At 47.0% G+C, this 22,763-nt stretch overlaps 12 non-coding genes across 12 annotated transcripts; all 12 read right to left on the reverse strand.

Annotated features, from left to right (window-relative positions):
* Positions 1–115: 115 nt before the first annotated feature.
* On the reverse strand, positions 116–197 carry Trnas-gcu (transfer RNA serine (anticodon GCU)). The gene has a single exon. It is a non-coding gene; the product is annotated as a tRNA-Ser (tRNA).
* Positions 198–1,036: 839 nt separating this feature from the next.
* Positions 1,037–1,118, reverse strand: Trnas-gcu (transfer RNA serine (anticodon GCU)). The gene has a single exon. It is a non-coding gene; the product is annotated as a tRNA-Ser (tRNA).
* A 7,086-nt stretch (positions 1,119–8,204) lies between these two features.
* Trnan-guu (transfer RNA asparagine (anticodon GUU)) lies at positions 8,205–8,286 on the reverse strand. The gene has a single exon. It is a non-coding gene; the product is annotated as a tRNA-Asn (tRNA).
* Positions 8,287–9,125: 839 nt separating this feature from the next.
* Trnas-gcu (transfer RNA serine (anticodon GCU)) lies at positions 9,126–9,207 on the reverse strand. The gene has a single exon. It is a non-coding gene; the product is annotated as a tRNA-Ser (tRNA).
* An 839-nt stretch (positions 9,208–10,046) lies between these two features.
* On the reverse strand, positions 10,047–10,128 carry Trnas-gcu (transfer RNA serine (anticodon GCU)). Its single transcript has one exon. It is a non-coding gene; the product is annotated as a tRNA-Ser (tRNA).
* An 839-nt stretch (positions 10,129–10,967) lies between these two features.
* Positions 10,968–11,049, reverse strand: Trnas-gcu (transfer RNA serine (anticodon GCU)). Its single transcript has one exon. It is a non-coding gene; the product is annotated as a tRNA-Ser (tRNA).
* Positions 11,050–11,891: 842 nt separating this feature from the next.
* On the reverse strand, positions 11,892–11,973 carry Trnas-gcu (transfer RNA serine (anticodon GCU)). The gene has a single exon. It is a non-coding gene; the product is annotated as a tRNA-Ser (tRNA).
* An 818-nt stretch (positions 11,974–12,791) lies between these two features.
* Positions 12,792–12,873, reverse strand: Trnas-gcu (transfer RNA serine (anticodon GCU)). The gene has a single exon. It is a non-coding gene; the product is annotated as a tRNA-Ser (tRNA).
* A 6,586-nt stretch (positions 12,874–19,459) lies between these two features.
* Positions 19,460–19,541, reverse strand: Trnas-gcu (transfer RNA serine (anticodon GCU)). Its single transcript has one exon. It is a non-coding gene; the product is annotated as a tRNA-Ser (tRNA).
* An 839-nt stretch (positions 19,542–20,380) lies between these two features.
* On the reverse strand, positions 20,381–20,462 carry Trnas-gcu (transfer RNA serine (anticodon GCU)). Its single transcript has one exon. It is a non-coding gene; the product is annotated as a tRNA-Ser (tRNA).
* An 844-nt stretch (positions 20,463–21,306) lies between these two features.
* Trnas-gcu (transfer RNA serine (anticodon GCU)) lies at positions 21,307–21,388 on the reverse strand. Its single transcript has one exon. It is a non-coding gene; the product is annotated as a tRNA-Ser (tRNA).
* Positions 21,389–22,232: 844 nt separating this feature from the next.
* Positions 22,233–22,314, reverse strand: Trnas-gcu (transfer RNA serine (anticodon GCU)). The gene has a single exon. It is a non-coding gene; the product is annotated as a tRNA-Ser (tRNA).
* Between the last annotated feature and the right edge of the window lie 449 nt (positions 22,315–22,763).

Here is a 22,763-nt window from a genome sequence, read left to right on the forward strand (position 1 = left end):
TGTCTCGTATTTCATACACACGCTATCGGCCTCGTACACGCTTCGTTGTTACTACTGAGAGGCGTTTCGCATGGGGAAGGAGTGACCGCAAACGCGTGCTTTACGTAAAATTCTTCGACGAGGATGGGATTCGAACCCACGCGTGCAGAGCACATTGGATTAGCAGTCCAACGCCTTAACCACTCGGCCACCTCGTCTGCTGGAACTACAGCTGTGTCTTTGGCGAGCGCTTGCGGAAAGAAGACATTTGTCGATTCGAAAACGCTTTCAAAACATCGTACTGGGCCGGTGTTAACGTCTAATGCCCAGCTGCAGTGCAGCCGACCAAGCTCCCACTCGCGAGTCATTTAATGACAGCATCCGTCCACGTCGATATCCGATCGGGGCAAAATCACCGGACCACTTATTTACTGCAGGAATAAGCATTGTATCGACATGCAGTGTCGTCTAATGCACATGAGAAATGTGCTGGGCATTCTTTCCCACGACTTACTGCAACGAAACGTACAGCTCGATACGCTACACTGATATTACTTGCAAGGTTTTGACGTTCGTCCTAGCCCAAGATTGTCCTGCTGTTTGCGATGGAGCTTGGTGTTTGGGCGGCCCTTAGCGACGGATGTCTGAAAAGTCAAGTCTCTCCAGTAGGCCCTGCCAAATCGCTTCTGTATATGGCGGTCTGACGCAAAGCAAACTGTGGAGAGGCGACAGTTGTGCTACAGATGGATTATTATAGGCTCGATACGTTAAAATGACTGCGACAGGTATGCACTTAAATATAAATAAGAACTCGTCGTTCGCAGATACCGACATACTCTTCGCTGGAGCCGAAGTTTGATTGGCTTATACATCTCGAAATGATGTTTAATTCGAAGGGCATACGCTATGGAATGTTGTGCGCTTTCATCTGGTAAGCATTTTTGTCTCGTATTTCATACACACGCTATCGGCCTCGTACACGCTTCGTTGTTACTACTGAGAGGCGTTTCGCATGGGGAAGGAGTGACCGCAAACGCGTGCTTTACGTAAAATTCTTCGACGGGGATGGGATTCGAACCCACGCGTGCAGAGCACATTGGATTAGCAGTCCAACGCCTTAACCACTCGGCCACCTCGTCTGCTGGAACTATAGCTGTGTCTTTGGCGAGCGCTTGCGGAAAGAAGACATTTGTCGATTCGAAAACGCTTTCAAAACATCGTACTGGGCCGGTGTTAACGTCTAATGCCCAGCTGCAGTGCAGCCGACCAAGCTCCCACTCGCGAGTCATTTAATGACAGCATCCGTCCACGTCGATATCCGATCGGGGCAAAATCACCGGACCACTTATTTACTGCAGGAATAAGCATTGTATCGACATGCAGTGTCGTCTAATGCACATGAGAAATGTGCTGGGCATTCTTTCCCACGACTTACTGCAACGAAACGTACAGCTCGATACGCTACACTGATATTACTTGCAAGGTTTTGACGTTCGTCCTAGCCCAAGATTGTCCTGCTGTTTGCGATGGAGCTTGGTGTTTGGGCGGCCCTTAGCGACGGATGTCTGCAAAGTCAAGTCTCTCCAGTAGGCCCTGCCAAATCGCTTCTGTATATGGCGGCCTGACGCAAAGCAAACTGTCGAGAGGCGACAGTTGTGCTACAGATGGATTATTATAGGCTCGATACGTTAAAATGACTGCGACAGGTATGCACTTAAATATAAATAAGAACTCGTCGTTCGCAGATACCGACATACTCTTCGCTGGAGCCGAAGTTTGATTGGCTTATACATCTCGAAATGATGTTTAATTCGAAGGGCATACGCTATGGAATGTTGTGCGCTTTCATCTGGTAAGCATTTTTGTCTCGTATTTCATACACACGCTATCGGCCTCGTACACGCTTCGTTGTTACTACTGAGAGGCGTTTCGCATGGGGAAGGAGTGACCGCAAACGCGTGCTTTACGTAAAATTCTTCGATGGGGATGGGATTCGAACCCACGCGTGCAGAGCACATTGGATTAGCAGTCCAACGCCTTAACCACTTTTTTTTTTTTTTTTTAGCATTCGAAACTGTAATCTTCAGATCCGAAGTCCGACGCCTTATCCATTTTTTTTTTTTTTTTTTTTGACCCTTGGTTTACTAGTCCAGTGCTCTACCACTTTTTTTTTTTTTTTTTTTTTTGTTTGTCTTCACATCTTTCGTCTGTTATTGTCCTCTGCTGCTCCTCAATGATGTAGCGAATAGTCGGTTTCGCCTTACTTCGAAAGAAGGTTAAACATGCATTCATGTCTCGTGGTATAGTTTCGGGCGTTCTTTAAATATTACGTTCCCCGTCATGGCAAGGCTGACGGGTCGAGTGTCGAATCGCATATCACACAATGGTCTTGCTTAAAAAGTTGGCAAAGGTCGCCTTGTAGTTACGTTCGCGTGCGATCATGCTGTGCTGCAGGGTCAGGTATAGAACGAAATCGTCTTTGTTCTTATCGCCAGTACTAAAAATATAGTGCACTGTGTGACCTATTATCCAGTTGACAGCATTCCGCTTTGTCCTGGGAAATGGGATTGCATCAGGGTTGAGAAAGTCAGCTGGCGTTATCGCAGATGGTGAGGTCCTCTTGATGCTCGACAGTTTCTGTCGGGCGTAACCCCATATATCTTTCGTGGTACCACAGACGAAACGGTGTTCTTCGCTGTCTATGAGATTACACGTGACACACATTGGCGAGTCCTGCAAATGAATTGCATGAAGCCTGGACTGCGTCGGGATTTTTCTATTGACGGCAGCGTACCACGTCGCCTTTACTTGCGAAGGTAAGTAGGGGCTGTGGATGTTTTGCCACGTCGCGTCCCAGTTGTAGTTTGGAAATTTTTGTTCGATAACATTCCGTGATTTAGTTGCCACAAAGGAGTTGTAGATTGCCTTAACTGTCGTCAAATTCTTTTCAGAGACTGTTGTATGGACATAACTGTACTCTAAGAGAAAACTCTTGAAGTGGTAGAGCGCAGTCGGTATATGGTGCACATCAATTGGCGGTTGAAGATCAGTCGGTGCGATTTCATTCAGGACAAGAGCGGTCAGACTGGTCGGTGACTGTTTCCATAGCGTGTAAGTTTTGCAGAAATAAAGAGCTTTCGCTTTCTTGTGTACATCGGTGAGACTGAGTCCGCCATCTCGCGTTGGGAGTGTCAAGGTGTCATATCGAACTTTAAAGATCTGGCCACGACATACAAAGTGTCCAAGCGCGGACAGCATGCATTTGGCTATATCGGTGGGGATGGGCAAAACTTGAGCCACATAATTGATTTTGGCAGTGATATAAATATTGGCCAATTCAACCTTTTGAAGCTCGTCCAATTTCCTGACGCTATGTAACTTCGCACAAGCACGAATTTTGTTGAGCAATTGCTTATAATTGGCGGCAATGGTGTGGCGGATGGTGTTCCGAAAATCGACACCGAGACACGTCATCCTAGTGATCTCTTTAAGCTGGCCATGACCGATCGCGCCTATGCCTTGCCCAACGTTCATGATCCCTGATTTCGTCCAATGCAGTTTCGCACCAGATGCCTTTTCATATTGTGAGATGATCAGGAGACCCCTCTCGACCTCATTGACATTCATAGCTAGGAAGGTAACATCATCAGCGTAAGCTCGGCACACTATCTTCTGCCCGTGTATGTGGAGTCCTTGTAGACGTTCCGTCAAGGTGACTAGCAGCGGTTCGATCGCAATGGCAAACAGCGCCATCGACATAGGGCAGCCCTGCCTAACAGAACTGTTTATCGGGACGGCGCGACTTGGCTGACCGTTAACGACAAGTTTGGATGTACTATTCCGTAACAATTTCTGTATGATGCTGATGAACTGCGGAGGAAAACCCAGAGTCTGCATTATCTGGAAAAGGTAAGGATGGTTCACTCTGTCGAAAGCCTGTGCGAAATCTAAAGTTACGATAGCACATCGGATTTTGCAAGCGTCCGCAACAGAAATCACATCTCGATAGTCTGATAATGTCTGATATATAGCTCTGTCCTTTCCAACACTCGTTTGATGTGATCCAATGACGGTATGCATCACAGTTTTCATTCTCGTTGCGAGAATGCGAGCAAAAATTTTGTAGTCGCTGTTGAGCAACGTAATGGGTCGCAAAGTTGCGACGGTGTTATTGCTCGTCCGTTTCGGGAGTAAGACCACAAGTCCTTCACTGAACGGCGGAGGAATGGGCATGTCCGGTTGGAGAAGTTCGTTGCAGAGCACCGTCAGCTTTGTCTTCAGTTGTGGCCAGAAGACTTGATAAAGTTCCACCGGGAGACCGTCACATCCGGGAGATTTGTTTTTTGGACTGTGGAACACCACATCTTCCAGTTCATCTTCCGTTACATCGGTGACGAGTTCGGCTACATCCGCAGGGCGAAGCCTGTGCGTTAAGCTGCTCCGGAACTCTGCAAGGGCTTCGTCGTCGGTAGGTTTATTGGACATCAAGTCAGTGTAATAAGTTTGAACGGCGTCTCTGATATCGTGTTGCCGAGTTAGAATCGTGCCGTCTTCGGATTGTAGTTCAGTTAAGATCTTTGTCCGTGCTCGTTTAGTTTCACGTATCAGGTGATAAATGGATGGCTGTTCGCCTTTTGCCATAGTCGAAACCCGACCTCTAATTTTGTAACCTTCCATCTGTTTTCGTTTCAAAAGTAATATTTTTGCTTGCAGTCTTTTAATGCGGGGGTAGTTGTCAATCACAGTGGCATCAAGAGTATATAAGTCTCGAAGACATTGATAATAAAACTCCATCGTTCTCTTAAACCACCAGTTCTTATTCCGGGAATATTGTATCATGGATTTACGAATTTTCGGTTTAGCGCATTCGAGCCACCATTGCAATGCCGAGCCGTACGTACTGAATTTGGCTTCACTTTCATTCCACGCTCGAGTGAAGGCTTCTCTGCATTCAGGATCGTCTAAATTTGCAACATTTAGTTTCCATAGTCCTTTGCCTCGGTAGGTTTCCTGTTTCCCCAAATTCAGCGTGCAAATATAAGCCGCATGGTCGGAGAAACTGGTTGGCCAGACCTCAGTTTGTAAAATTCGCTGTCTGAGAGTGTCCGATACGTAAATGCGGTCCAATCTACTCGCTGAATGATTCGTGACGTGAGTAAAACCAGGTGTTGTACCAAACTTGTGCTCCCACGTATCGACTAAACGTAAATCCTTGACGATCTGTTCTAATTCAATCGATTTATTGAAATGCGGCGTCTGATCTTTGGCGTTAAGTACACAGTTAAAATCTCCCGCCAATATTAGGTGGTCATATTGTGTTGCAAAAAGCGGAAGTATTTCTTCCTTGAAAAAGTCCGCTCGGCGTCGCCTATTAGTTGAGCCGGATGGTGCATACAGATTTAGGAGTCTAACATTATTGATAGTCACGCCAATTCCCCTACAACTTATGAGTCGTTCTACATTCTGGACGATAATTCCTTCTTTCGTGAGAATAGCGGTGCCTAAATCGGAACCGTGTCCCGGATTGGCCGTCACATTATAACCGGGAATGTGGTTCAAAGCAATGTCGGCGACCTCCTGAAGCAAGAGGATATCAATGTCGGCGGCGTATAAGAGGTCTACGATGTTGTCGAGTTTGAGGGAACTGCGGATTTTATTTATATTTAATGTACCAATTTTATACGCCTGCTGATCAGTCATTCACGCTCTTACGAGAGTAAGAAGGAATCGGCGCCGTTTTAAAAGAAGTCAGAGTCCTCTTCTTTGTTTGCCTGCCGTGGATCCAGTAACTTATCATCATGTGCCGGTTCTACTGCCGTAGAAGGCTGTTCGGGAAATCGGGAAGTGACTGGAATATCAGTTGCATCAGCGTCCATGTGTTCGACCTCTGGTTCCGCCGCCCAGTCTATAGTGCTGGGGTTCTTGGACGCAAGAGGATGATGTTGTCGTTGTTCTTTTAAACAATGATCAACATCGTCACTGCACATGGGAGACACCTGGCCGGTAGCATCGCGAGAGGGCTCAGTTAGCGTGATTGCACGATCTTCATCCCGCAGGTGTGCAGAAGTTAGCGCCTGTTGTCGGGAGGATTCTGGTGATTTTGCACTGACTTTGTCCATGATTTGCTGCACCTTTCCCCGCAACGACGCCGCCGCCTCTTCCGCACCCTGGCGGGCGATTCTGCGTTTCTTGTTCTTCCGCGGGGATTTAGCAGGTGGACAACGCTCATCGGAATCCGAGATTTCATGGTGGGGTTGTGGGGAACGACATTCAGCAGTCACAGTCCTGACCTGCGTCTCTGAGGAGGTGGAATTTTGTTCTGTTGACAGAGTCGGGGACTGCGCTACGGAATCAACCACGTCACTCACACTCAGGTGTTGCTCTTGTCGCTCAGAAATGTCAACAAGTTGCTCGGCCGTTGGAGGAAGGGTTGGTTGGGGGCGAATGTCTACTTCGGTATCCATGGGCAGTTGGTCGGTCGGTTGGTCGCGAGCCACCGAAGCGTAAGTGGTGGACAAAATAGTCATCTCCGCGGACTTCACCGGTTCACCTGTCGGCAGCTGCACAACACGTCTTTGAATACATTCAGAACGAATATGACCTGGAGAATTGCAAGCTGCACACGTTCGTGGTTGACCATCATAAATGACGATACCTCGATAACCGCAAACGTTAATGTAAGACGGAATATGTCGTAATAAGTCCACCTTCAACTGCCTGACACCGTTCAAAACCGGATATTTGTGAGCACCGGACCATTTTTCTGCAAAATTACTGAGGACCTTCCCAAAGGGTGCAATAACAAGATTGATCGCATCTGTAGGAACTTCAAAGGGTAGCTCAAAAATTCGAATTGTTCGAATACCAAGTCCCACATGATCGACAGTAACTTCGCCAATATTTCCATCACTGTGTTTAAACTTAAGCTTACCACCGGTATTATTGACAACTCGTTCGCATAACTCAGGGTTTTTCAGCTTCAAGTACATCACACTACTCACAATTGACAAGTGAAAACCAACAGTATCTTCAAACGGAACTTGAACAACTTCCTCTAACCAATCCTCAATTTCGAAAGATTTAGGTCGAGCAAAACGTCTATCAAAGGTAAATTTCAGAGTGTCCTTTCTACTAAGTTGAGCCATTACTGCATTTTCGAACGTTGACAGAATATCTAATTACTGCGAAGCGCCGGCGAAAACGCACAGACTTACACAGCGGATGTAAACAAAGCCAGCCGCAGAGCGAAGCACAGCACGACGAACCGCTCGCCACCGCCGCTGCAGGCAGACTGCACCACTCGGCCACCTCGTCGGATGCAGCGGAAACTGCGTCCGTCACTAGTGCTTGCGGAAGGAAGTCGTTTGTCGATTCGAAAACGCATCGTAGTGTGGCTGGTGTTAACGCCGTAGTGCCCTTCTGCAGTGCAGCTGACCAAGCTCCCACTCGTGAATCATTTAATGATGGCATCCGTTGCGTCGGTATCCGATCGGGGGAAAGTAGTCGGCCCACTTACTTACTGCAAAATAAGCACCGAATCGTCGTGTAGTGTTGTCTAATGCAAATGAGAAATGTCCTGTGCATTCAGTATAACAATTACTGCAACGACGCTATTATCTTGATTCGCAACATTTATTTGCCACCTTCGTTGACGTTTCTTTTAAATTTCTTAAGAAGAGCAAAACACGTTCTTCATAGCCGAATTGTGAGAGCAGAGGCTCCTGCTGTTGGCGATGGAGCCTGGCCGTATCAGATCGCTTCCGTATATGGCGGCCGGACGGAAAGCAAACTGTCGAAGGGCGACAGTTGTGAGAGCAGAGGCTCCTGCTGTTGGCGATGGAGCCTGGCCCTATCAGATCGCTTCCGTATATGGCGGCCGGACGGAAAGCAAACTGTCGAAGGGCGACAGTTGTGCTACAGTTGGGGGTATTATAGGCTCGATACGTTAAAATGACTGCGAGAAATAAGCACTTAAATATGAATAAGAACGCAGACTTCCCAAACACCAGCATGGTGCCAAACTTCGATGCGTTTATAGATCTTGAGATGATGTCTGATTCGAAAGGCGTACGCTATCGAATGTTGTGTCCTTCCATCTGGTAGGCGGTTTAGTTTCGCAGTTCTCACAGATGCTATCTGCTACCTACACGTTCCATTGTTACTACTGAGTGGCGTTTCGCATGTAGAAGGCGTGTTACGAAATGGGTGCGTTGCGTAAAATTCTTCGACGAGGATGGGATTCGAACCTACGCGTGCAGAGCACATTGGACTAACAGTCCAACCCCTTAACCACTCGGCCACCTCGTCTGCTGGAACTACAGCTGTGTCTTTGGCGAGCGCTTGCGGAAAGAAGACATTTGTCGATTCGAAAACGCTTTCAAAACATCGTACTGGGCCGGTGTTAACGTCTAATGCCCAGCTGCAGTGCAGCCGACCAAGCTCCCACTCGCGAGTCATTTAATGACAGCATCCGTCCACGTCGATATCCGATCGGGGCAAAATCACCGGACCACTTATTTACTGCAGGAATAAGCATTGTATCGACATGCAGTGTCGTCTAATGCACATGAGAAATGTGCTGGGCATTCTTTCCCACGACTTACTGCAACGAAACGTACAGCTCGATACGCTACACTGATATTACTTGCAAGGTTTTGACGTTCGTCCTAGCCCAAGATTGTCCTGCTGTTTGCGATGGAGCTTGGTGTTTGGGCGGCCCTTAGCGACGGATGTCTGAAAAGTCAAGTCTCTCCAGTAGGCCCTGCCAAATCGCTTCTGTATATGGCGGTCTGACGCAAAGCAAACTGTGGAGAGGCGACAGTTGTGCTACAGATGGATTATTATAGGCTCGATACGTTAAAATGACTGCGACAGGTATGCACTTAAATATAAATAAGAACTCGTCGTTCGCAGATACCGACATACTCTTCGCTGGAGCCGAAGTTTGATTGGCTTATACATCTCGAAATGATGTTTAATTCGAAGGGCATACGCTATGGAATGTTGTGCGCTTTCATCTGGTAAGCATTTTTGTCTCGTATTTCATACACACGCTATCGGCCTCGTACACGCTTCGTTGTTACTACTGAGAGGCGTTTCGCATGGGGAAGGAGTGACCGCAAACGCGTGCTTTACGTAAAATTCTTCGACGGGGATGGGATTCGAACCCACGCGTGCAGAGCACATTGGATTAGCAGTCCAACGCCTTAACCACTCGGCCACCTCGTCTGCTGGAACTATAGCTGTGTCTTTGGCGAGCGCTTGCGGAAAGAAGACATTTGTCGATTCGAAAACGCTTTCAAAACATCGTACTGGGCCGGTGTTAACGTCTAATGCCCAGCTGCAGTGCAGCCGACCAAGCTCCCACTCGCGAGTCATTTAATGACAGCATCCGTCCACGTCGATATCCGATCGGGGCAAAATCACCGGACCACTTATTTACTGCAGGAATAAGCATTGTATCGACATGCAGTGTCGTCTAATGCACATGAGAAATGTGCTGGGCATTCTTTCCCACGACTTACTGCAACGAAACGTACAGCTCGATACGCTACACTGATATTACTTGCAAGGTTTTGACGTTCGTCCTAGCCCAAGATTGTCCTGCTGTTTGCGATGGAGCTTGGTGTTTGGGCGGCCCTTAGCGACGGATGTCTGCAAAGTCAAGTCTCTCCAGTAGGCCCTGCCAAATCGCTTCTGTATATGGCGGCCTGACGCAAAGCAAACTGTCGAGAGGCGACAGTTGTGCTACAGATGGATTATTATAGGCTCGGTACGTTAAAATGACTGCGACAGGTATGCACTTAAATATAAATAAGAACTCGTCGTTCGCAGATACCGACATACTCTTCGCTGGAGCCGAAGTTTGATTGGCTTATACATCTCGAAATGATGTTTAATTCGAAGGGCATACGCTATGGAATGTTGTGCGCTTTCATCTGGTAAGCATTTTTGTCTCGTATTTCATACACACGCTATCGGCCTCGTACACGCTTCGTTGTTACTACTGAGAGGCGTTTCGCATGGGGAAGGAGTGACCGCAAACGCGTGCTTTACGTAAAATTCTTCGACGGGGATGGGATTCGAACCCACGCGTGCAGAGCACATTGGATTAGCAGTCCAACGCCTTAACCACTCGGCCACCTCGTCTGCTGGAACTATAGCTGTGTCTTTGGCGAGCGCTTGCGGAAAGAAGACATTTGTCGATTCGAAAACGCTTTCAAAACATCGTACTGGGCCGGTGTTAACGTCTAATGCCCAGCTGCAGTGCAGCCGACCAAGCTCCCACTCGCGAGTCATTTAATGACAGCATCCGTCCACGTCGATATCCGATCGGGGCAAAATCACCGGACCACTTATTTACTGCAGGAATAAGCATTGTATCGACATGCAGTGTCGTCTAATGCACATGAGAAATGTGCTGGGCATTCTTTCCCACGACTTACTGCAACGAAACGTACAGCTCGATACGCTACACTGATATTACTTGCAAGGTTTTGACGTTCGTCCTAGCCCAAGATTGTCCTGCTGTTTGCGATGGAGCTTGGTGTTTGGGCGGCCCTTAGCGACGGATGTCTGCAAAGTCAAGTCTCTCCAGTAGGCCCTGCCAAATCGCTTCTGTATATGGCGGCCTGACGCAAAGCAAACTGTCGAGAGGCGACAGTTGTGCTACAGATGGATTATTATAGGCTCGATACGTTAAAATGACTGCGACAGGTATGCACTTAAATATAAATAAGAACTCGTCGTTCGCAGATACCGACATACTCTTCGCTGGAGCCGAAGTTTGATTGGCTTATACATCTCGAAATGATGTTTAATTCGAAGGGCATACGCTATGGAATGTTGTGCGCTTTCATCTGGTAAGCATTTTTGTCTCGTATTTCATACACACGCTATCGGCCTCGTACACGCTTCGTTGTTACTACTGAGAGGCGTTTCGCATGGGGAAGGAGTGACCGCAAACGCGTGCTTTACGTAAAATTCTTCGACGAGGATGGGATTCGAACCCACGCGTGCAGAGCACATTGGATTAGCAGTCCAACGCCTTAACCACTCGGCCACCTCGTCTGCTGGAACTACAGCTGTGTCTTTGGCGAGCGCTTGCGGAAAGAAGACATTTGTCGATTCGAAAACGCTTTCCAAACATCGTACTGGGCCGGTGTTAACGTCTAATGCCCAGCTGCAGTGCAGCCGACCAAGCTCCCACTCGCGAGTCATTTAATGACAGCATCCGTCCACGTCGATATCCGATCGGGGCAAAATCACCGGACCACTTATTTACTGCAGGAATAAGAATTGTATCGACATGCAGTGTCGTCTAATGCACATGAGAAATGTGCTGGGCATTCTTTCCCACGACTTACTGCAACGAAACGTACAGCTCGATACGCTACACTGATATTACTTGCAAGGTTTTGACGTTTGTCCTAGCCCAAGATTGTCCTGCTGTTTGCGATGGAGCTTGGTGTTTGGGCGGCCCTTAGCGACGGATGTCTGCAAAGTCAAGTCTCTCCAGTAGGCCCTGCCAAATCGCTTCTGTATATGGCGGCCTGACGCAAAGCAAACTGTCGAGAGGCGACAGTTGTGCTACAGATGGATTATTATAGGCTCGATACGTTAAAATGACTGCGACAGGTATGCACTTAAAAAATATAAATAAGAACTCGTCGTTCGCAGATACCGACATACTCTTCGCTGGAGCCGAAGTTTGATTGGCTTATACATCTCGAAATGATGTTTAATTCGAAGGGCATACGCTATGGAATGTTATGCGCTTTCATCTGGTAAGCATTTTTGTCTCGTATTTCATACACACGCTATCGGCCTCGTACACGCTTCGTTGTTACTACTGAGAGGCGTTTCGCATGGGGAAGGAGTGACCGCAAACGCGTGCTTTACGTAAAATTCTTCGACGAGGATGGGATTCGAACCCACGCGTGCAGAGCACATTGGATTAGCAGTCCAACGCCTTAACCACTCGGCCACCTCGTCTGCTGGAACTACAGCTGTGTCTTTGGCGAGCGCTTGCGGAAAGAAGACATTTGTCGATTCGAAAACGCTTTCAAAACATCGTACTGGGCCGGTGTTAACGTCTAATGCCCAGCTGCAGTGCAGCCGACCAAGCTCCCACTCGCGAGTCATTTAATGACAGCATCCGTCCACGTCGATATCCGATCGGGGCAAAATCACCGGACCACTTATTTACTGCAGGAATAAGCATTGTATCGACATGCAGTGTCGTCTAATGCACATGAGAAATGTGCTGGGCATTCTTTCCCACGACTTACTGCAACGAAACGTACAGCTCGATACGCTACACTGATATTACTTGCAAGGTTTTGACGTTCGTCCTAGCCCAAGATTGTCCTGCTGTTTGCGATGGAGCTTGGTGTTTGGGCGGCCCTTAGCGACGGATGTCTGCAAAGTCAAGTCTCTCCAGTAGGCCCTGCCAAATCGCTTCTGTATATGGCGGCCTGACGCAAAGCAAACTGTCAGATGGATTATTATAGGCTCGATACGTTAAAATGACTGCGACAGGTATGCACTTAAATATAAATAAGAACTCGTCGTTCGCAGATACCGACATACTCTTCGCTGGAGCCGAAGTTTGATTGGCTTATACATCTCGAAATGATGTTTAATTCGAAGGGCATACGCTATGGAATGTTGTGCGCTTTCATCTGGTAAGCATTTTTGTCTCGTATTTCATACACACGCTATCGGCCTCGTACACGCTTCGTTGTTACTACTGAGAGGCGTTTCGCATGGGGAAGGAGTGACCGCAAACGCGTGCTTTACGTAAAATTCTTCGACGAGGATGGGATTCGAACCCACGCGTGCAGAGCACATTGGATTAGCAGTCCAACGCCTTAACCACTCGGCCACCTTCTTTTTTTTTTTTTTTTTTTTTTTTTTTTTTTTTTTTTTTTTTGGCGAGCTTCTATGCTATATCGACTGATTTTCTTTTCAAATTTACTGTGACAGTTAGGGAAATGAAATGATGTTTGGCTTCTTCGCCATGTGAGGCTTCTCCTCCGTAGAACTGAAAATTGAAAAATTAAGGCTTCTTGGGAATTAATAAATTGTCACTCTTGCTTCATACTGAAAAAAATTAAACAAAAATAGAAAGATTGTAACTGAGGAACACGTGCAAGAAGCTTCCACTGCATTGTGTGCAACGAAACCACCTTCCGATATTACCGAGATCCTGGAAAATCATCATAGATGAAAGTAGTTGCTGGAGATATGGGGTTCATCCAGCAGTAAGTGTGAAGCCGCAGTGCCGTTTCGGGGTTCTGTCCGAGGCCTTCACGGCTACCGTAGCGGCCCTGGGGCACACGAAGTCCCCACCGTACTTCACCCTCAACAGCGATCCCCTACTTTGGCCTGTGACTACATTTTTCGTAGACGAGGGCTATTAAGATGTTTATCCAATCCCTTGTCTCTGAAACAGAATGTGTAACATGTTACCAAAAGTTTTTTTGTGGTCCCTGCGCGTACATATCTGATAATATTTTGCTCGTTCGTATAATTCGTATTCTAAAACACGGTCATTGCCGTGTTCAGATATAACGTAATGTACATAATTGCCAAACAACCACAACACAGCATTGGTTTTCTGGACAGGGAAGAAAACACCATCGGGGAAGAGTAATTTTTCAACATTGATCTCAGTACTAACAGTTCTGGTTATAAAGGCTACCCGCCGTTGGATTCCCCTCCATATTTCGGCGTATCCGCCACAGAGAAAGCGGTGGATCAATGTGTCAACTGCGTCACATCGGGTGCACACAATCGTGTCACTAAGACCAATGGAGTGCAACTTTTCGTTAGTGGAAACTACGTTATTAACAACTCGGTACCAGGTTGCCTGAATGTCGGAAGACAGTTCACGATTACTAATATTTTTCCAAATTATTTTCCAGTCTTTGTCGGGATATCTGCACTCCATTTTGTTGACATGTTCTTTCGTTGTTAAGAGTTCCATTAATTTCCTGCAATTCCTTGATTGTGGATTCGTGACAATACTGTCCATGTAGCTAATCTCTAAAAAGAACTGGCGAATATATTTCAATTTATAATTAATTCCGCCTATATTTATGGGTGGACGTAAATTTTCTGGCTGTAGGAGTCGATACAGCCTGGCTGTAATACTATGTGGATGTTTTTCTATAATTTGTAGGGTCCTCTTTATATATAACGCCGTAGTCTTCCGCCATATATCTGTTAAACCTAGGCCACCTTCAGCGGAAGGTAACGTAACTGTACCGACTGCTACTCTAAAAATATTCCCTGTCCATATAAATCGGCAAATGATACTCATTATACGTTTGGCAATGGGTTTCGAAACTGGCAATATTTGACCTATATATATAGCTTTTGATAAAATGGACCAATTAATTATTCTGATTCGTTGTTTAATGTTCAGATGTCTGGTCTGATTGAGTATTGTGGCTCCTCTGATTGTATCCAGTACTTTCTTCCAATTGTAGGTCATGGTCTGAAGCGGACATCGGTAAAAGGTGACACCCAGAGCGGTGTGACGATCGACGGAGCGTGCCCATTCCAAACGGACATCTTGAAGACCTTTAAGATTTAAAAACGAACTCTTCACCTCGTTAACCCTAGCGCCTGTAGCTTCACAAAAGATCTGAATATTCGTAGTTAATTTCTCTGAATCTTCGTTACTACGAATAACCACTCCAACGTCATCAGCATATGCATTGGTGACGTTGTTAACGCCAGATATCGTGATGCCCTCAAGATCGACATCGAGTCTCCTTAGTAAAGGCTCCAGTGCAACAACATACAGGAGCATTGACAAAGGACTTCCCTGCGGGACGCCATTGCGAATATCAATGGGTGGAGTGAAATGCCCATTTACAGACACTTGTGTTTGGATGCCTTCAACAATGTTAATTAAAACTTGCACAAAATGTTGACTAAAACCCACATAGGTCAACGTTCTGAACAAAAATAAGTGGTTGACCCTGTCAAAAGCCTTTGAGAAGTCGATAAAGGCAAGGCCTCCTGGTGAGGATGACGTTGCAAAAATTGCAGAGACATCCCTATATTCACAAACAGTTTTAAAAATATTCCGCCCCGAGAGACAGGTTTGGTGGTCACCTATGATCTTCTCCATTAGAGGTCTCAGTCTTTCCTTCAGTACACGTGCAATTATTTTATAATCCGAGTTCATCAAACATATTGGTCTCAATTGATTGAGATCTTTAACTGTCGCGTTCCTTCCCTTTGGTATTAGCACAGTTACGCTTTCTTTGAACTCGCGTGGAACAGTAACACCTTGCAACACTTCATTTATCACTTCTGTGAATTGATTACCGATGAGAGGCCAAAATTTACAATAAAACTCTACAGGCAAGCCATCAGGCCCTGGGGACTTACGGGTAGGCGAATATTTAAGTATATCAAACACCTCCTCACATGTGATCGCAGTGGTAAGGGACACATTGTCCTCGTCATTGATAACGTTGTCGATACCTGTAGTTCGTAGCAAATCGTTCGCACAGTCTAGATTATACCGGGTATCAGTATATAACGTACGATAAAATCCATAAACTGCATTTAAAATGTCAGAGTGTTCCGTCAGCACCCGGTTATCGCCCACTCTAAGACAAGCAATAAACGCTCGTCTTCTATTTCTTTCATGTTCGAGTAAGTGGTACAGCGATGCGTGTTCGTCCTCCACCGTTGTCGGGACACGAGATTTAATTTTTAAACCCTCCAGCTGTTGTCGCTTGAGACTTATGAGGTGAGCCTTGATCTTCTTTACTTCAATGAAAACCTCATCAGTCATCTGCTGAGCTGATAGTTCCCTTAAGCATGTATAGTAAAATTCAACGGTATTGCGAGACCACATCGCTCGCTCCCTCCCGTAAGCCATTAGGGATGATCTCAATTTCTTTTTAGCACATGAGGTCCACCACGCAAGGCGAGAGCTGTATTTATGGCGCATACGTAGAGCAGCCTGCCATACCTCCGCAACTGTTCTTGATAGGGCACCCTCGAACAACATATGGGTATTCAGCTTCCATAAGGGGCGACCCCAATACGTTCCTTGCTTCTGAAACCGAATGCTGCATTTCACTGCGAGATGGTCCGAAAAGGTAGTGGGAATTACTTCGATACTACTGATTTTATTTTCCAGGTTTGCTGTGACGTATATTCTGTCTATTCTGCTTTGCGAGCGACTACTGATGTACGTAAATTTGACTAACGTGGGGTATTTGCTTTCCCACACGTCTGTCCACTTCATGTTTGTCACCAAAGCCGCCAGTTCCCTGGAGAAGTTAAAATTTGGTCGCTGATCCTTTTTGTGAAGTACACAATTAAAGTCACCACCGATTAAAGCTTCCGCCGGATTCCCCTTAAGTAAATAGACCATATCGTTCTTAAAAAAATTAGCCCTATCATCTCTAGCGTTGTTACCAGAGGGGACATATACATTTAAAACAGTAGTAGTAAAAATTTTACAACTGATGCCCCTCCCATTTTCTAACAGACAGATATCCTTCACATCAATACCATCTTTGACAAGGATCGCAGTCCCACATGTGGCTTCCGGTGCAATATTTAAAATCTCTTGAAAACCTGGGACATAAAAGTTGTGGACATTAAATTCCTGTAGGAGGGCTATATCAGTATCCGACTGGTAAAGGAAATCTTTTAAAGAAGCGACTTTCGTTTCACTGCGAATCCGATTTATATTGATCGTGGTCACATTATATGTCAGTTCCGTTGGCATAGGTGCAGGTAAAAGAAATTGGCTAATGAAGTATACCCCATGCAGAGTCACGTCTGTACCATTCCATTCTGTCTGTCAGAAAGAAAAATAGACATTAAAAAAAATAAAAATTAAATGCCACTAGCATGTGTCAGGTCCATCTCCATTCCGTGGTCGGTGCGATCTTCTTGGGCATCGGCCCAATCAAGTCCTTTTCCTGAGACAGTTCGGTCTAAATCCATAGTAGTGCCGGTCTGCAAACCTGCGACGCCAAGCGGTGCGCGAGGTTGTTGTTGAAAATCATCTGCATCGGCACGACTCATCTCCGCTTCAGTACACTCGTTAACTCGTGCTACTGGGCATTGTTCTCGTAGTCGTTCATTATCCCTTAAATGTTTTAACTTTTCCCGCAATGCAGGAGCTAAACTCTCTGCTGCTTTGTGTGCCAATCTCCTCTTCTTGCCTTTCTTCGAAGATCTCTTCGGCGATCTAGCAGGAGATGAAGTTTGCGACCTGTCAGGAGAAGTACCGGATGATACGTCTGACGTCGCCTGTTCCTTTTTTCGGACAAAAGTCCGCGAATCGCATTCCGCAACGGCAGAAGGAGGCGCATCTTTTTCCATGGCTCCCACTGGTAGCAACCCAGTCTCCAATTCTACACTATCGCTCGTTGTGGTTTCCTTGACGCAAGTGTCTTCTGTGGGCGCCAACGGATAACCAATGTCCAGATTGCTATCTTCGTTCATAGTTCCCGCAGAGTGGATGCCTGGAGCGTCCACTCCTCGGAAGCTAGTGGCAATATCCTCACGTTGGTGGGAATCCTGACGACGCAAGGAATCCCCCGTTGCGGGTATTTGGGGATCTTCGGCCGAGTCCGCGGAAGAACGAGCAACCACAGTGGGAGAGTTGGAAAAAGTTGGCGTCGGCATAGATTCGAGGGGCGCGGAGCTGATCGGCAGACCATCCGCAAATCTAGAGCTTGAAGCCGGAGTATCATCGACAATCGCCCGCGAGGCAGCAGGCTCCCCGCGCACAGGCGGCACCGACTCGCCTCGGCTGCGGAAGTCAGCAGCGGCAGCGTATGACAACTTCATACCAACAACAGGGCCGGAATTCGGCATCTCGTCACGCGGTAACTGCGGGACACGCCTCCGTGAACATTCTGCACGAATGTGTTCCGTGGAATTGCATAAAGCGCAAGTCCGCGGTTGCCCATCATAGATAATCAAAGCACGATACCCACAAATATTAAGATAAGAGGGGACATGCTTCTGTAATTCAATCTTAATTTGCCTTACGCCGTTCAAGACAGGAAACATATGAGCTTCAGACCACCTTTCTGCCACATTGGAAATAATTCTGCCATAAGGCCGAAGGGCAACATTAAGTTCTTCGGGCGGAATTTCAAAAGGGAGCTCAAACACTCTGATCGTACGAATCCCGTACCCAGCATGACTAACAGCAACGTCACTCACATTCCCATCAGAATGATTAAACTTCACGCTACCTCCGCAACGATCCACAATGGAACTACATAATTCTGGACTTTTCATCTTCAGATACACAGCATTTGTCACAAACGAGAGATAAACTCCGACAACATCATCACCGTTAATCAATACTTTTTCGATAAACCATGCTTTAATTTCAAATGCTTTAGGTCGAACGAAATTTCGATCGAAAGTAAACTTGATTGTGTCTTTCCTCAAATAATTCAACCTATTCATTCTAGAACTTCATGAATACAAGTGCAGCACGAATAGCGGCTTAGCAGCACCACTAACCTCAAACGCAGCGACTCAGCCTGTGTTTACTACAGCCAGACGTCCAGCTCCGCCACACGTCCGTCCCGCTCGGCGGCTGACTCGCAACTGAACCACTCGGCCACCTCGTCTGCTGGAACTACAGCTGTGTCTTTGGCGAGCGCTTGCGGAAAGAAGACATTTGTCGATTCGAAAACGCTTTCAAAACATCGTACTGGGCCGGTGTTAACGTCTAATGCCCAGCTGCAGTGCAGCCGACCAAGCTCCCACTCGCGAGTCATTTAATGACAGCATCCGTCCACGTCGATATCCGATCGGGGCAAAATCACCGGACCACTTATTTACTGCAGGAATAAGCATTGTATCGACATGCAGTGTCGTCTAATGCACATGAGAAATGTGCTGGGCATTCTTTCCCACGACTTACTGCAACGAAACGTACAGCTCGATACGCTACACTGATATTACTTGCAAGGTTTTGACGTTCGTCCTAGCCCAAGATTGTCCTGCTGTTTGCGATGGAGCTTGGTGTTTGGGCGGCCCTTAGCGACGGATGTCTGCAAAGTCAAGTCTCTCCAGTAGGCCCTGCCAAATCGCTTCTGTATATGGCGGCCTGACGCAAAGCAAACTGTCGAGAGGCGACAGTTGTGCTACAGATGGATTATTATAGGCTCGATACGTTAAAATGACTGCGACAGGTATGCACTTAAATATAAATAAGAACTCGTCGTTCGCAGATACCGACATACTCTTCGCTGGAGCCGAAGTTTGATTGGCTTATACATCTCGAAATGATGTTTAATTCGAAGGGCATACGCTATGGAATGTTGTGCGCTTTCATCTGGTAAGCATTTTGGTCTCGTATTTCATACACACGCTATCGGCCTCGTACACGCTTCGTTGTTACTACTGAGAGGCGTTTTGCATGGGGAAGGAGTGACCGCAAACGCGTGCTTTACGTAAAATTCTTCGACGAGGATGGGATTCGAACCCACGCGTGCAGAGCACATTGGATTAGCAGTCCAACGCCTTAACCACTCGGCCACCTCGTCTGCTGGAACTACAGCTGTGTCTTTGGCGAGCGCTTGCGGAAAGAAGACATTTGTCGATTCGAAAACGCTTTCAAAACATCGTACTGGGCCGGTGTTAACGTCTAATGCCCAGCTGCAGTGCAGCCGACCAAGCTCCCACTCGCGAGTCATTTAATGACAGCATCCGTCCACGTCGATATCCGATCGGGGCAAAATCACCGGACCACTTATTTACTGCAGGAATAAGCATTGTATCGACATGCAGTGTCGTCTAATGCACATGAGAAATGTGCTGGGCATTCTTTCCCACGACTTACTGCAACGAAACGTACAGCTCGATACGCTACACTGATATTACTTGCAAGGTTTTGACGTTCGTCCTAGCCCAAGATTGTCCTGCTGTTTGCGATGGAGCTTGGTGTTTGGGCGGCCCTTAGCGACGGATGTCTGCAAAGTCAAGTCTCTCCAGTAGGCCCTGCCAAATCGCTTCTGTATATGGCGGCCTGACGCAAAGCAAACTGTCGAGAGGCGACAGTTGTGCTACAGATGGATTATTATAGGCTCGATACGTTAAAATGACTGCGACAGGTATGCACTTAAATATAAATAAGAACTCGTCGTTCGCAGATACCGACATACTCTTCGCTGGAGCCGAAGTTTGATTGGCTTATACATCTCGAAATGATGTTTAATTCGAAGGGCATACGCTATGGAATGTTGTGCGCTTTCATCTGGTAAGCATTTTGGTCTCGTATTTCATACACACGCTATCGGCCTCGTACACGCTTCGTTGTTACTACTGAGAGGCGTTTCGCATGGGGAAGGAGTGACCGCAAACGCGTGCTTTACGTAAAATTCTTCGACGAGGATGGGATTCGAACCCACGCGTGCAGAGCACATTGGATTAGCAGTCCAACGCCTTAACCACTCGGCCACCTCGTCTGCTGGAACTACAGCTGTGTCTTTGGCGAGCGCTTGCGGAAAGAAGACATTTGTCGATTCGAAAACGCTTTCAAAACATCGTACTGGGCCGGTGTTAACGTCTAATGCCCAGCTGCAGTGCAGCCGACCAAGCTCCCACTCGCGAGTCATTTAATGACAGCATCCGTCCACGTCGATATCCGATCGGGGCAAAATCACCGGACCACTTATTTACTGCAGGAATAAGCATTGTATCGACATGCAGTGTCGTCTAATGCACATGAGAAATGTGCTGGGCATTCTTTCCCACGACTTACTGCAACGAAACGTACAGCTCGATACGCTACACTGATATTACTTGCAAGGTTTTGACGTTCGTCCTAGCCCAAGATTGTCCTGCTGTTTGCGATGGAGCTTGGTGTTTGGGCGGCCCTTAGCGACGGATGTCTGCAAAGTCAAGTCTCTCCAGTAGGCCCTGCCAAATCGCTTCTGTATATGGCGGCCTGACGCAAAGCAAACTGTCGAGAGGCGACAGTTGTGCTACAGATGGATTATTATAGGCTCGATACGTTAAAATGACTGCGACAGGTATGCACTTAAAAAATATAAATAAGAACTCGTCGTTCGCAGATACCGACATACTCTTCGCTGGAGCCGAAGTTTGATTGGCTTATACATCTCGAAAAATGATGTTTAATTCGAAGGGCATACGCTATGGAATGTTGTGCGCTTTCATCTGGTAAACATTTTGGTCTCGTATTTCATACACACGCTATCGGCCTCGTACACGCTTCGTTGTTACTACTGAGAGGCGTTTCGCATGGGGAAGGAGTGACCGCAAACGCGTGCTTTACGTAAAATTCTTCGACGAGGATGGGATTCGAACCCACGCGTGCAGAGCACATTGGATTAGCAGTCCAACGCCTTAACCACTCGGCCACCTCGTCTGCTGGAACTACAGCTGTGTCTTTGGCGAGCGCTTGCGGAAAGAAGACATTTGTCGATTCGAAAACGCTTTCAAAACATCGTACTGGGCCGGTGTTAACGTCTAATGCCCAGCTGCAGTGCAGCCGACCAAGCTCCCACTCGCGAGTCATTTAATGACAGCATCCGTCCACGTCGATATCCGATCGGGGCAAAATCACCGGACCACTTATTTACTGCAGGAATAAGCATTGTATCGACATGCAGTGTCGTCTAATGCACATGAGAAATGTGCTGGGCATTCTTTCCCACGACTTACTGCAACGAAACGTACAGCTCGATACGCTACACTGATATTACTTGCAAGGTTTTGACGTTCGTCCTAGCCCAAGATTGTCCTGCTGTTTGCGATGGAGCTTGGTGTTTGGGCGGCCCTTAGCGACGGATGTCTGCAAAGTCAAGTCTCTCCAGTAGGCCCTGCCAAATCGCTTCTGTATATGGCGGCCTGACGCAAAGCAAACTGTCGAGAGGCGACAGTTGTGCTACAGATGGATTATTATAGGCTCGATACGTTAAAATGACTGCGACAGGTATGCACTTAAAAAATATAAATAAGAACTCGTCGTTCGCAGATACCGACATACTCTTCGCTGGAGCCGAAGTTTGATTGGCTTATACATCTCGAAAAATGATGTTTAATTCGAAGGGCATACGCTATGGAATGTTGTGCGCTTTCATCTGGTAAACATTTTGGTCTCGTATTTCATACACACGCTATCGGCCTCGTACACGCTTCGTTGTTACTACTGAGAGGCGTTTCGCATGGGGAAGGAGTGACCGCAAACGCGTGCTTTACGTAAAATTCTTCGACGAGGATGGGATTCGAACCCACGCGTGCAGAGCACATTGGATTAGCAGTCCAACGCCTTAACCACTCGGCCACCTCGTCTGCTGGAACTACAGCTGTGTCTTTGGCGAGCGCTTGCGGAAAGAAGACATTTGTCGATTCGAAAACGCTTTCAAAACATCGTACTGGGCCGGTGTTAACGTCTAATGCCCAGCTGCAGTGCAGCCGACCAAGCTCCCACTCGCGAGTCATTTAATGACAGCATCCGTCCACGTCGATATCCGATCGGGGCAAAATCACCGGACCACTTATTTACTGCAGGAATAAGCATTGTATCGACATGCAGTGTCGTCTAATGCACATGAGAAATGTGCTGGGCATTCTTTCCCACGACTTACTGCAACGAAACGTACAGCTCGATACGCTACACTGATATTACTTGCAAGGTTTTGACGTTCGTCCTAGCCCAAGATTGTCCTGCTGTTTGCGATGGAGCTTGGTGTTTGGGCGGCCCTTAGCGACGGATGTCTGCAAAGTCAAGTCTCTCCAGT

This window comes from Schistocerca gregaria, chromosome 2 (genome assembly GCF_023897955.1).
Source record: "Schistocerca gregaria isolate iqSchGreg1 chromosome 2, iqSchGreg1.2, whole genome shotgun sequence".
NCBI classification, from domain to species: Eukaryota; Metazoa; Arthropoda; class Insecta; order Orthoptera; family Acrididae; genus Schistocerca; species Schistocerca gregaria.